The sequence below is a fragment of the Triticum aestivum genome, chromosome 5B, assembly GCF_018294505.1.
Source record: "Triticum aestivum cultivar Chinese Spring chromosome 5B, IWGSC CS RefSeq v2.1, whole genome shotgun sequence".
Classification (NCBI taxonomy): Eukaryota; Viridiplantae; Streptophyta; class Magnoliopsida; order Poales; family Poaceae; genus Triticum; species Triticum aestivum.
Genome location: NC_057807.1, coordinates 250950288 through 250962913, shown reverse-complemented (window position 1 = coordinate 250962913; position 12626 = coordinate 250950288).

Sequence of the window (12626 nt, the reverse complement as noted above, 5' to 3'; positions counted from 1 at the left end):
GTACGAAAGCTCAAAAAGAAACTAAGTGGGTGAGCATCCTGATATGTCTCCAACGTATCTATAGTTTTTGCTTGTTCCATGTTGTTACATTATCATTCTTGGATGTTTTACGATCATTTTATAGCAACTTTATACATTTTTTGGGACTAACCTGTTGACATAGTGCCCAGTGTCGGTTGCTGTTTTTTTGCTTGTTTTTTACTTCGTACAAAATCAATACCAAACGGAGTCCAAACAGTGAAACTTTTTCGAGATTTTTTCTGGACCAGAAGGAACAAATTGGGCCAAAGATGTACCAGAGAGGTGCCTCGAGGGGGGCACAACCCACCTGGGCGCGCCCGGGGGCCCAGACGCGCCCTGGTGGGTTGTGCCCACCTCGGTGGCCTCCCGCACTACCTCTTTGCTCTATAAATACCTCGAAAATCCAAAAACCCTAGGGGAGTCAACGAAACACAATTCTAGCCGCCGCAAGTTCCAGAACCACCAGATCCAACCTAGACACCATCACGTAGGGGTTCATCATCCTCATTGCTGCCTCTCCGATGATGCGTAAGTAGTTCATTGTAGACCTACGGGACTGTAGACAGTAGCTAGATGGCTTCCTCTCTCTCTCTTTTGAGTCTCAATACAATGGTCTCTTGGAGATCTATTTGATGTAAGTCTTTTTGCGGTGTGTTTGTTGGGATCCAATGAACTTTGAGTTTATGACCAGATCTATTTAATCCATGAAAGTTATTTGAGTTTTGATCTCTTATATGCATGATTACTTATAGCCTCGTATTTCTTCTTTGAATATTTGGTTTAGTTAGGCCAACTAGATCAATTTTTCTTGCCATGGGAAGAGGTGCTATGTGATGGGTTCGGTCGTGCTAGTGCGGTGTTCTTTCCCAGTGATAGAAGAGGTGCTTTGTGATGGGTTCGGTCGTGCTCGTTGAGGGAGTCCTGGAATAGGTGGTATCCGGAAAGCCGGACTGTGTACAACGTCCAGACTATTGAAGCGTGAAGATGCAAGACTCAAGACTTCGGCCCGTGTCCGGATGGGACTTTCCTTGGCGTGGAAGGCAAGCTCGGCGATCCGGATATTATATTTCCTTCCTTGTTACCGACTCCATGTAAAACCTAGCCCTCTCCGGTGTCTATATAAACCGGAGAGGTTGGTACTTAAAAGGCCGATCACAATTACATTCATACCATCATAGGCTAGCTCCTAGGGTTTAGCCTCTACGATCTCGTGGTAGATCTACTCTTGTACTACCCATATCATCAATATTAATCAAGCAAGAAGTAGGGTTTTACCTCCATCGAGAGGGCCCGAACCTGGGTAAACATCTGTGTCCCTTACTTCTTGTTACCCTCAGCCTTGACGCACAGATCAGGACCCCCTACCCGAGATCCGCCAGTTTTGACACTGACATTGGTGCTTTCTTTGAGAGTTCCTCTGTGACGTCGCTGTCAGGCTTGATGCCTCCTTCAATCGTCATTAACGACGCTATCCAGGGTGAGACTTTCGTCCCCGGACAGATCTTCGTGTTCGGCGGCTTCGCGCCGCGGGCCAATTCTCTTGGCCACTTGGAGCAGATCGATAGCTATGCACCTGGCCATCAAATAATGTTCGGAAACCTGAACTACACGACGGATATCCGCGGAGACTTGATCTGACGGATTCCGGTCAGCGCCAGAAGCACCGAACAATTGCGATGAGCACGGCTTAGACCTACTGTCAGACGTCGCTCGGGATATCGTCCTGGCAGAAGCCTCGGATATAAATCCGGGGCAGGTTGCTTCGCCTAAGGATGGAGGGCTGGACCCCGCCCCGCAGGCCGTACCTTCATCGGCGATGGAGCCGAACACAGGTTTCACCTTTGAGGGAACCTGTGACTCCGGACCCCTGGATTCATATCTGGACGCAGGTTCCAGTCCGCGCGCCCCCAAGCCCGCCGATCCTGGTTGGGCCCCGGTGATGGAGTTCACCGCGGCGGACGTTTTTCAACACTCGCCCTTTGGCGACATGCTAGACTTATTGAAGTCTCTCTCCTTGTCAGGAGACTCCGGGCCAAACTATGTCCGGCTCGAGTGGGAAACAGACAATGACAGAATTCGTCGCCACCCACCACCCACTTCATTGCCACGATCGAGGACCTAACCGACGTGCTTGACTTCGACTCCGAAGACATCGACGATATGGACGATGATGTAGGAGAATCACAGGAGCCACCGCTCACCGGGCGGTGGACGGCCACCTCCTCATATGATATATATATGGTGGACACTCCGAAGGAAACTAATGGCGACGAGGCAATGGAAGACAAACCCTCGGGAAGAAAGTCAAAAAATGGGCGTCGTCGGCGCCGCCCCAAGCCCCGCCATAGCAACACCGGCCCCGGAGGCGAAAATAATCCGGATCGCGCCAAAGAAGAATATGACCCTGATCAGCCCGCCTTTGAGCAGGCCGAACAGGAAGACGAGCAGGCCATCCCAGAAGAACAGGCGACAAACGCATACCCGGAGGAGGACAACTACATGCCCCCCTCCGAAGACGAGATCAGCCTCAGCGACGACGAGTTCGGCGTACCTGAGGATCCCATGGAGCAGGAGTGCTTCAAGCGTAGGCTTATAGCCACTGCAAGGAGCCTGAAGAAGAAGTAGCAGCAACTACAAGCTGATCAAGACCTGCTCACAGATAGATGGACTGAAGTCCTGGCAGCCGAGGAATATGGACTCGAATGCCAAACGGCTGACCGGCCACCCCGTGGCCGGGACAAAACCGGATACCATCCTGCACCCCCACGCCGATACACTACGGCTCAGGGCAATAGGCACGACCTGCAAGATATTCTGGACAATAAAGCAGGACAGCCAAGATCGATCTACGGATCGAGGGGGCACGCCCGAGCGCGCGACGACGACCATCACGCCGGATACATCATCAACAAATCCGGCCGGGCCGAACATAGCAACCTAGACCAACCCGACCGGCGTAGCCACATAGCCTGGCACAGAGGCGCCGCACACCCCCTCTGCTTCACGGACGAAGTAATGGATCATGAATTCCCAGAAGGGTTTAAACCCGTAAACATCGAATCATACGATGGCACAACAGACCCCACAGTATGGATCAAAGATTTCCTTCTCCACATTCACATGGCCCGCGGAGATGATCTACATGCCATCAAGTATCTCCCCCTTAAGCTCAAAGGACCAGCCCTGCACTGGTTAAATAGCCTGCCAGCAAATTCCATTGGCAGTTGGGAAAACCTGGAAGATGCATTCCTTGACAACTTCCAGGGCACATATGTGCGACCACCAGACGCTGATGACCTGAGCCACATTACTCAACAGCCCGGAGAGTCAGCCCGGAAATTCTGGACTCGGTTCCTCACTAAAAAGAACCAAATAGTTGACTGTCCGGACGCCAAAGCCCTGGCGGCTTTTAAGCATAATATCCGTGACGAGTGGCTCGCTCGACACCTCGGCCAGGAAAAACCCAAGTCTATGGCAGCTCTCACAACCCTAATGACCCGTTTTTGTGCGGGTGAGGATAGCTGGTTGGCTCGTAGCGGCACCACGCCACATTCCAGCACTTTGGACGGCTGCGATGCTAACGGCAAGCCATGGCGCAACATACATAAGAGACGGAACAACGGCGACAGCACGGAAGACACGACAGTCAACGCCGGATTCAAATGACCTAAATCTGGACAGCGGAAAAAGCCGTTCAAAAGAAATAATCAGGGACCGTCCAGTCTGGACCGCATACTAGAGCACTCGTGCCAAATTCATGGCATACCGGACAAACCAGCCAACCACACCAATAGAGACTGCTGGGTGTCAAACAGGCCGGTAAGATAAACGCCGAAAACAAGAACAAGGGGTGCACTGCGACGATGACGATGAGCCCCGGCGTCCGAATACGGGGGGGGCAGAAGAAATTACCCCCCCCCCCTCCCCCGCAGGTGAAAATGGTCAATATGATCTACGCCACCCACATCCCCAAGCGGGAACAGAAGCGGGCACTACGGGACGTCTATGCGATGGAGCCAGTCGCCCCCAAGTTCAACCCATGGTCAGCTTGTCCGATCACCTTTGACCGTAGGGATCACCCTACCAGCATCCGTCATGGCCGCTCAGTCGCATTGGTCTTAGACCCAATCATCGACGGATTCCACCTCACGTGTGTCCTTATGGACGGCGGCAGCAGCCTGAACCTGCTTTATCAGGACACAGTGCGCAAGGTGGGCATTGATACTTCAAGGATCAAGCCCACCAAAACCAACTTTAAAGGTGTTATTCCTGGAGTAGAGGCCCACTGCACGGGTTCTATAACATTGGAAGTGGTCTTCGGATCCCCAAACAACTTCAGGAGCGAAGAGCTGATCTTCGACATTGTCCGTTTCCGCAGCGGCTACCACGCACTGCTCGGGCGGACCACATTCGCAAGATTCAATGCGGTTCCACACTATGCATATCTCAAGCTCAAGATGTCGGGACTGCGCGGGGTCATCACTGTCAATAGAAATATGGACCGCTCCCTTCGAACAGAAGAGCATATGGCAGCCCTCACGGCAGAAGTACAATGCGGCCTCCTCCGACAAACCAATCCGGCGACAACTTCGAGCGCTGTCAAACGAGTCTGGAGCACCCCGCAACAGGATCAACATGAATGTCAAGATCATGATTAGCAGTTCGGCCTCCACTCAAGCCCCTCCAAAGCAGCATTCGTGCCACGCGTACACAATTACACACTCAAGATACCTTGGGCATAGGCGGAGGCGCATCAACGACTCAGCCGATAATGCAGGTAACCGCTAAATACCTTCATACTCTTTCCCTTTTACCTTTCAGGACACCGCGTTAGTGCAGCATCCTCAGAAGAGCCGAATTGCCGGACTCATATGGAAGAGACACCCAAGGAGGCAACAGACGTTGTGCGCAGAAGGAAATACCCAAGTGGAATCTATTTACGATCATTATACCTGCTTCATCTATCTGCACACGGCTTGCCCCTGGATAGGACATGTCAAATAGTCATATTTTATCTCTGCCTAATGCATCCATTGTAAACATATGCTTAAACATATTTTTCGTCAAATGCAGATTATATATAGCGTCAGCTTATTATCCTTATTTGAGTATTTTTCTCTTATAAATGTTTATTTGGTATTATATCCGTACACCTTGGTACGGCCAGGGGCTTCTTATGACACCCCGTAATATGGCAACTAAAAGTCTGAACACTTTCAATAGTGTGGCACCCAAAACTTATAGCACTACATGCATCAGCTTCGAATCATGTCTTGGGTCTACAGTTGGGATAGCCCGGCTCCCTTGTTTTGGTTCCTTATGTTCCATTATATCGGCTAAGGTAGCGCAGGGAGAACTACTGCGATTGTGTCCCGGTTCTTCCGGACGAGCACCTCAGAAGAGAAAGCCGAAAACTGACCGGCATGATGTGGCGAGAGCTGGTCGCTGTTCGAGAGGTACTAAAATCCTTAAAGATTTTCCCCTTTAGGCAATAAATTGGCCTTGTCCAACCAAGGCGTATATAGCGCCCCAATTCGGCCTTCCGGATTCTAGGGGCTTCGCCGAAATTTAAAATTGTAGACTTCTATGGCTAAGTGAAAGTTATAAAGCCGCATAGTCCGATTACCTCGTTCGCTGCGCAGGACACCTCCTTAAGGGACCAAACATTTGGATAAAGAGTGTCCGGGTTTTCCACGAACACCCCAGTGCTAGTCATGCAGGGGCGGAAGCCGACGACTGGCCTAATTTCACGATTTTATAAACAGCCGCACGGAAGGTAATATTTTGAATAACAAAAGCGCTACATAGCGCAAGTAACTTCGTCCTTCAAATACAAACATGAAAGAAGCGAATTCATTCAAAAATGGTGTCCTTGGTACATTCGTCAGCCACGAGACGAGCACCCTTCATAACGCCATCATAGTACAGCTTGAGATGGCGATGCACCTTGCCCTCCGGCGGTCCGTCCTTGACCAGCTTCTCCGCATCCATCTTGCCCCAATGCACTTTGACACGGGCAAGGGCCCGGTGGTCACCCTCGATGCACACGGATCGCTTGATCACCTCAAGCCGCGGGCAGGCATCCACCATCCGCTTGATCAGGCCGAAGTAGCTACTAGGCACGAGCTCACCAGGCCACATCTGGACTATGAACCCTTTCATAGCCAGTTCGGCCGCCCTGTGGAGTTCGGCCAACTGCTTCAGTTGGTCACTCAGAGGCATCGGGTGTTCGGCCCCAGCATACTGGGACTAGAACAGCTTCTCCGTTGAGTTCCCCTCCTGCGCACGGTAGAACTCCGTAGCGTCTGATATGCTGAATGGCAGGTCTGCGAATGCCCATGGAGAGCTCCGAGTTCGAGTAAGTAATAGAAATGCCTCCTCCACATGATTGCTTTGCATAAAGAACTTCTTACCCGCTGCTATCTTCTTGGCCTCCTGGATCTCCTGCTGTGCTTTTTCGGCTTTGGCCTTGGCGTCTTTCAAGCTCATAAGGGCCTTCGCAAGCTCGGCCTCTTTGGCCTTCAGATCATGCTCCATGGACTCACATTTCTTGCCGAGGTCCTGGAGCTCCTGCTGTACCTCACCTACCCTAGCACTTTGCTTTTCGTGCTCCGTACATTCCGAGGCCGCCTTGTCTTCGGCCTTGGACAATGCCTTCTTCAGGGCCGCCACTTCGGCGGGGGCCCCTGTTACACGGTCACGACACTTAGTTGTCAGATCCACCAATTCTGCCTATCCTTAAAGACATAAGAACAGGAATTACTGACCCTTGTTCTCTTCGAGCTGCCTCTTCGTGAGGTCGAGCTCTCCCAACGCCTGCTCCAGGTCCCGCTTCAGATCGGCAACCTCTGCAGTACGGGCAGCAGCAGCAAGCAGCACAGCCTGCTTATTCAAAATAATACTTATGATTAGACTCCTGCAGATTTTAATTGACCCTCTGCTCGGCTTTTCCTTTCGAATGCCAAATAGAGTATGAGGGGCTACTACCTATCGGGTGGTAATGTTGCACATATTTATTACTTACCTCGAAGCCTATTAGGAGGCTGGTGCAAGCTTCGGTTAGTCCACTCTTGGCGAAAGAAACTTTCCGAATCACCGTACTCATAAGATTACGGTGCCCTTTGTCCAGGGAAGCGCCGCAAAGCGCTTCCAGCAGACCGTCCGGCGCTTCATGCGCAATGGAAGTCTGCGACACAGACGGCTCGCCCTCCATAGCGAGGGGTCGCCTGCCTGAGTCCGGAACCATCGAAGGTTCTGGAATTGTGTTCGGCTCAGAGCACGGCTGGCCGTGGCTCTCGTCGACACGATCCGCGGGGATCTTGAACCCCGTGTGTCCGACGTCTGGGACCCCGCCTCGGGGCGTCTCCAGAGTCACCTCCCCCCGCTCTGGGAGCCTTTGGGACAACACCTCTATGTCGTCCGCGGGTTGAGGAGTAGTGGCCGTCCGAAGCGAATTAATCTCCGAATTGCTTAGGGACCCGGAGGAGGATACCTCGGGGTGATCCCTGGCCGAACTGCACATACGTTCGGCATTATAAATACAAAAACTGTGAAGTGAATTCATGATAGAATGCGAACACTTACGATTGCGCTAGGGGCTTCCCCCTAGGCAGCCACCCCTCCTTGCTGAGAGCGGCCGTGGCGGAGTAGTCCGGAAGGGGCCGCTTCCCCTTCTTGGACGCCCCAGCCTCCCCTCCTGGGGTGGCTTTCCTCTTCTTCTCCCCCCGGTGGGGCAACGTAGGATCTCTTCCTGATTCCCCCCGCCTCCGCGGGAGGAATCCGACTCGTCGTCATCGGACGACAGGGGAATGACGGCCCGGTGCCGAGGACCTTTTTCGGCCCTCGGGTCCGCCTCCCCGGACCCCTCATCCTTTCTGGATGGGGCGTCTTCTTCTTCTTCCTCCTCCCCTTCGTGGGAGGAGTCCGCCTCGTCGTCTTCGGACGAGGCTTCCGACACAACCTTCCGCTGGAGACCCTTTCGGATCCCCGAGGCCTTCTTCTCGGCCTTCTTCTCCGGCACCTTGTACGGCGCCGGGACCAGCATCTCCGTCAGGAGAACATCTGCTGGGTCTTCTGGCAGCGGAGCCGGGCAGTAAACCCACTCCGCTGTTTCCACGTAATCCTGAAATAAACATGCACAATTACTTAAGGCACTCCCGTGAATATATCGGGAAGAACTAGGTCCGGTGTTAGTCTAAGAACTCACCAGCCTAGGAGCCCGCGCAGCGTGAAGCCCGCGGTCTTCGGATGTCGGAGGAGGCACTTCGGAGGCCTTGAACAGCTCCTTCCATGCGCCTTTGTGTGTCATGTCGTAGAGCCTCTGGAGTTTTGGTGCTCGGTGGGGACGAACTCCCACAGATTGACTGCCCGCCTCTGGCAGGGCAAGATTCGGCGAATGAGCATGACCTGGATCACGTCGACAAGCTTGATGTTCTTGTCCTTCATGCTTTTGATGCATGTTTGGAGTCCAGCCAGCTCCATGGAATCGCCCCAGGACAGGCCCTTCCTCTCCTAGGAGGTAAGCCGCATGGGGGCTCCGGATCGGAACTCGGGGGCCGCCGCCCAGTTGGCGCCGCGCGGCTCGGTTATGTAGAACCACCCCGATTGCCATCCTTTTACGGTCTCCGCGGAGGAGCCGTCGAGCCATGTGACGTTGGGCATTCTACCCACCATGGCCCCTCCGCACTCCGCCTGTTGGCCTCTTACCACCTTCGGCTTCACGCAGAAAGTTTGCAGCCATAGGCCAAAGTGAGGCCGGATGCGGAGGAAATCCTCGCACACGACGATGAACGCCGAGATGTTGAGGATGAAATTCGGGGCTAGATCGTGGAAATCTAGCCCGTAGTAGAACATAAGCCCGCGGACGAAGGGATGGAGTGGAAATCCCAGTCCACGGACGAAGTGGGCGACGAATACGACCCTCTCGTGGGGTCCTGGGGTCGGAATGACCTGCCCGGTGTCTGGTAGACAGTAAGCTATGTTCGCGGCCAAGTATCCGGCCGCCCGAAGATCGGTGATGTGCTTCTCCTTGACGGTGGAAGCCACCCACTTGCCTCCTGCTCCGGACATGTTTAGCTGTGCGGGGAAGACTTGGGCTTGGGCGCTGGAGCTCGAGGGGGCAAGAGTGGGAAAAGGAGGAAGAAGGCGTAGGTGAAAATGGGGGAATCTTATCCCTTTATAGAGGCGCTGGAAGCGATGCGCCTCCCCATTTGCCCGTTGGGAATCGCTTGTTTCCCAAGCGTCGCGGTTAATGGCGTGGTGAGATTACCCATGCCCGTATTGATGAGAATCCCGTAAGAAGGGGACACGATCCCTGCTTTGACAAGACATGTCATAGAAACCGCCTTGTGATATGCGTTGTAGCTGGTTGTGTGGAAACGGTTCGAATAATGGATCCGATCATAATAACGTGTCACGTCGTCAGGAAAAGTTGTCAGCAGATTGCATTTGTGAAATATCATTCTCTCTACGGTGGTATGCGAAGGTCATTTTTCAGATCCAGACACGATTTGAGTGTTCGATAATTACTTTGGAGTATTCGGAGGAGGAACCCGCCTTGCAATGCCGAAGACAATACTGCACGCTGGACTCATCGTCATTGAAGCCTGGTTCAGGGGCTACTGAGGGAGTCCTGGAATAGGGGGTATCCGGACAGCCGGACTGTGTACAACATCCGGACTATTGAAGCGTGAAGATGCAAGATTCAAGACTTCGGCCCGTGTCCGGATGGGACTTCCCTTGGCGTGGAAGGCAAGCTCGGCGATCCGGATATTATATTTCCTTCCTTGTAACTGACTCCATGTAAACCCTAGCCCTCTCCGGTGTCTATATAAACTGGAGAGGTTGGCCCTTAGAAGGCCGATCACATTCATACCATCATAGGCTAGCTCCTAGGGTTTAGCCTCTATGATCTCGTGGTAGATCTACTCTTGTACTACCCATATCATCAATATTAATGAAGCAGGAAGTAGGGTTTTACCTCCATCGAGAGGGCCCGAACCTAGGTAAACATTTGTGTCCCTTACTTCGTGTTACCATCAGCCTTGACGCACAGATCGGGACCCCCCTACCCGAGATCCACCGGTTTTGACACCGACACTCGTGCAAGACAGGTATTGATCGTTGCTATTAAGGATAACAAGATGGGTCTATTCCTACATGAATAGATCTTGTCGACATCATGTCATCATTCGTATTGCATTACTCCGTTTTTCCATGAACTAAATACACTAGAGGCATGTTGGATAGCAGTCGATGTGTGGAGTAATAGTAGTAGATGCAGGCAGGAGTCGGTCTACTAATCTTGGACGTGATGCCTATATAATGATCATTGCCTGTATATCATCATAATTATTTGAAGTTATATCAATTGCCCAACAGTAATTTGTTTACCCACTGTATGTTATTTTTCTCGAGAGAAGCCACTAGTGAAATCTATGGCCCCTGGGTCTCTTCTTTATAATATTTGCTTTCTGATCAATTATTTGCCTCTTTTATTTTCAGATCTATTAATCCAAAAACCCAAAAATACCTTGCTGCAATTTTTTGTTATTTATTTTATCTCGCGTTCCCGCAAGATCTATTTATCCAATCTACTACAATTTTATCTATCTTTTACCCGGGAGGGATTGACAACCCCTCCTTCGCGTTGGGTTGCAAGTATTTTTTCTTTGTGTTCAAGTACCGTTTACATAGTGTTGTGTGGTTCTCCTACTGGTTCAATAAACTTGGTCTCATGATTGAGGGAAATACCTACTGTAGTTGTGCTGTATCATCCCTTCCTCTTCAGGGAAAATACTGACGCGGACATGAGCCATCGAGAAAGGATCTCTAGCGCCGTTGCCGGGGAGACATCATCAACATCTATCAGGTTCCTAATCACAAATCTCATCTCCTTCCGATTTACATTATTTGCCATTTGCCTCTCGTTTTCGTCTCCCCCACTTCACAAAAATTGCCGTTTTATACGCCCTCTTTTTTGTTCGCCCTTTTCTCGTTCGATCTTATGTTTGCTTGTGTTTCCATGTGCATTCTATTTTTCTTGCACCTTTGCTTGCTAAAAATCTATTGATATGGATCCACTCAAAGTTTTCTACCTAGATCATCTTCGATCCATATGTGCTCGTGCTGAAACCCCAACTAGTTTACTTGAGGGAAAATCTTTAGATGAGCATGCTCATTTTGTGCGTCATCGTTTGTCTGAAAAAAGGGAAGCTCTTATGGAATCAAATAAATTGTTTGCTATGCTATGCTTGCAATCTTTGTGAAATTTGTGATTTTATTTGTTGCTCTAAGAACGCTAAAAAAACACCTCCCCTGTCTATGTGAGTTTAGTGACAATGAAATCTTATCTTCTTATGCCAAGGAGGTTTATAGTTACTATGATATCGAACAAATTGAAGAATTTGTTGCTTTTAAAAGTGCTTATAAGTTGCTTCTTTGATTAAAAAGCATGATATTACTCTCTACAAATCTAAAATTTTTGACATACTTAAATATTGGTATGAAAACTATGCTCATAATGCCTATGTTAAAGAATTTATTGAGAGAATGTCCGCTGCTTTGGAAGAAAATATTGATATGCATGAAGCTATGGGTAATTATGATCCCGATGATTTAATTGAATTATCCCCTCTTGATGAACATGATGCTTTTTATTTTTGTGGCCATGATGCCAATATTAATGATGCCTATGGAGATGAACTTGCTATAGTTCCTTATGTTAAACATGAAATTATTGCTATTGCACCCACACTTGATAGCTCCTTGAATGAAAGCCATGATTGCAATGATGTTATTACAAATTTTACTAATGTCAATTGTGCTAATAATATGCAAAACCCTAAGCTTGGGGATGCTAATTTTGCTATGTCCGCTACTTATTGCAATGATCATGATTGGGGTGATTCTTTTTATGATCTTGAAAATTTATTCAAGCCTCATGATGAATATGATATTGATAATAGTGTTTGCAATAATATTGAAAGTGGGTTTAGAAGAGTGTCAACTCTACGTAAAAATAATCCCACATATTTGGAGAGTGTTCAGTCTTGTGAAATGTTCGATAAAAGTGGGTTTCGATATGTCATGACTTCAATTGATGTTAATCCCACTATCTTGGAAGATTATAAAACTTGTATGCATGTTGATCATGAAGAAAAAAATTTATATGATAGCTATATTATTGAATTTGATTATGACCCTACATGTAATTATTATGAGACAGTAAAATATGGTTGTAGAAATTTTCATATTACTAAATCACCTCTCATTATGTTGAGGTTGATATTGTTTCTTTCTTCTTCCTTGCATATGATAGTTTTTGCTTGCCTTGATAATTTGTTTGCTTATAAAATGCCTATGCATAGGAAGTATGCTAGACTTAAATGTGTTTTTCACATGCTACATGATGCTCTCTTTGTGTTTCAATTATTATCTTTCATGCGAGCATCGTTAAAATTACCAGTGCCTAGCTAGGGGCAAAAAATGATAGCGCTTGTTGGGAGGCAACCCTATGAATAAAATTTATTTTTTGTTTTTTCTTTCTGTTCTTGAGTGTTTGAAAAATTAGGCCTCAGTTCTGATTGTGTTTTTATGTTTTAATT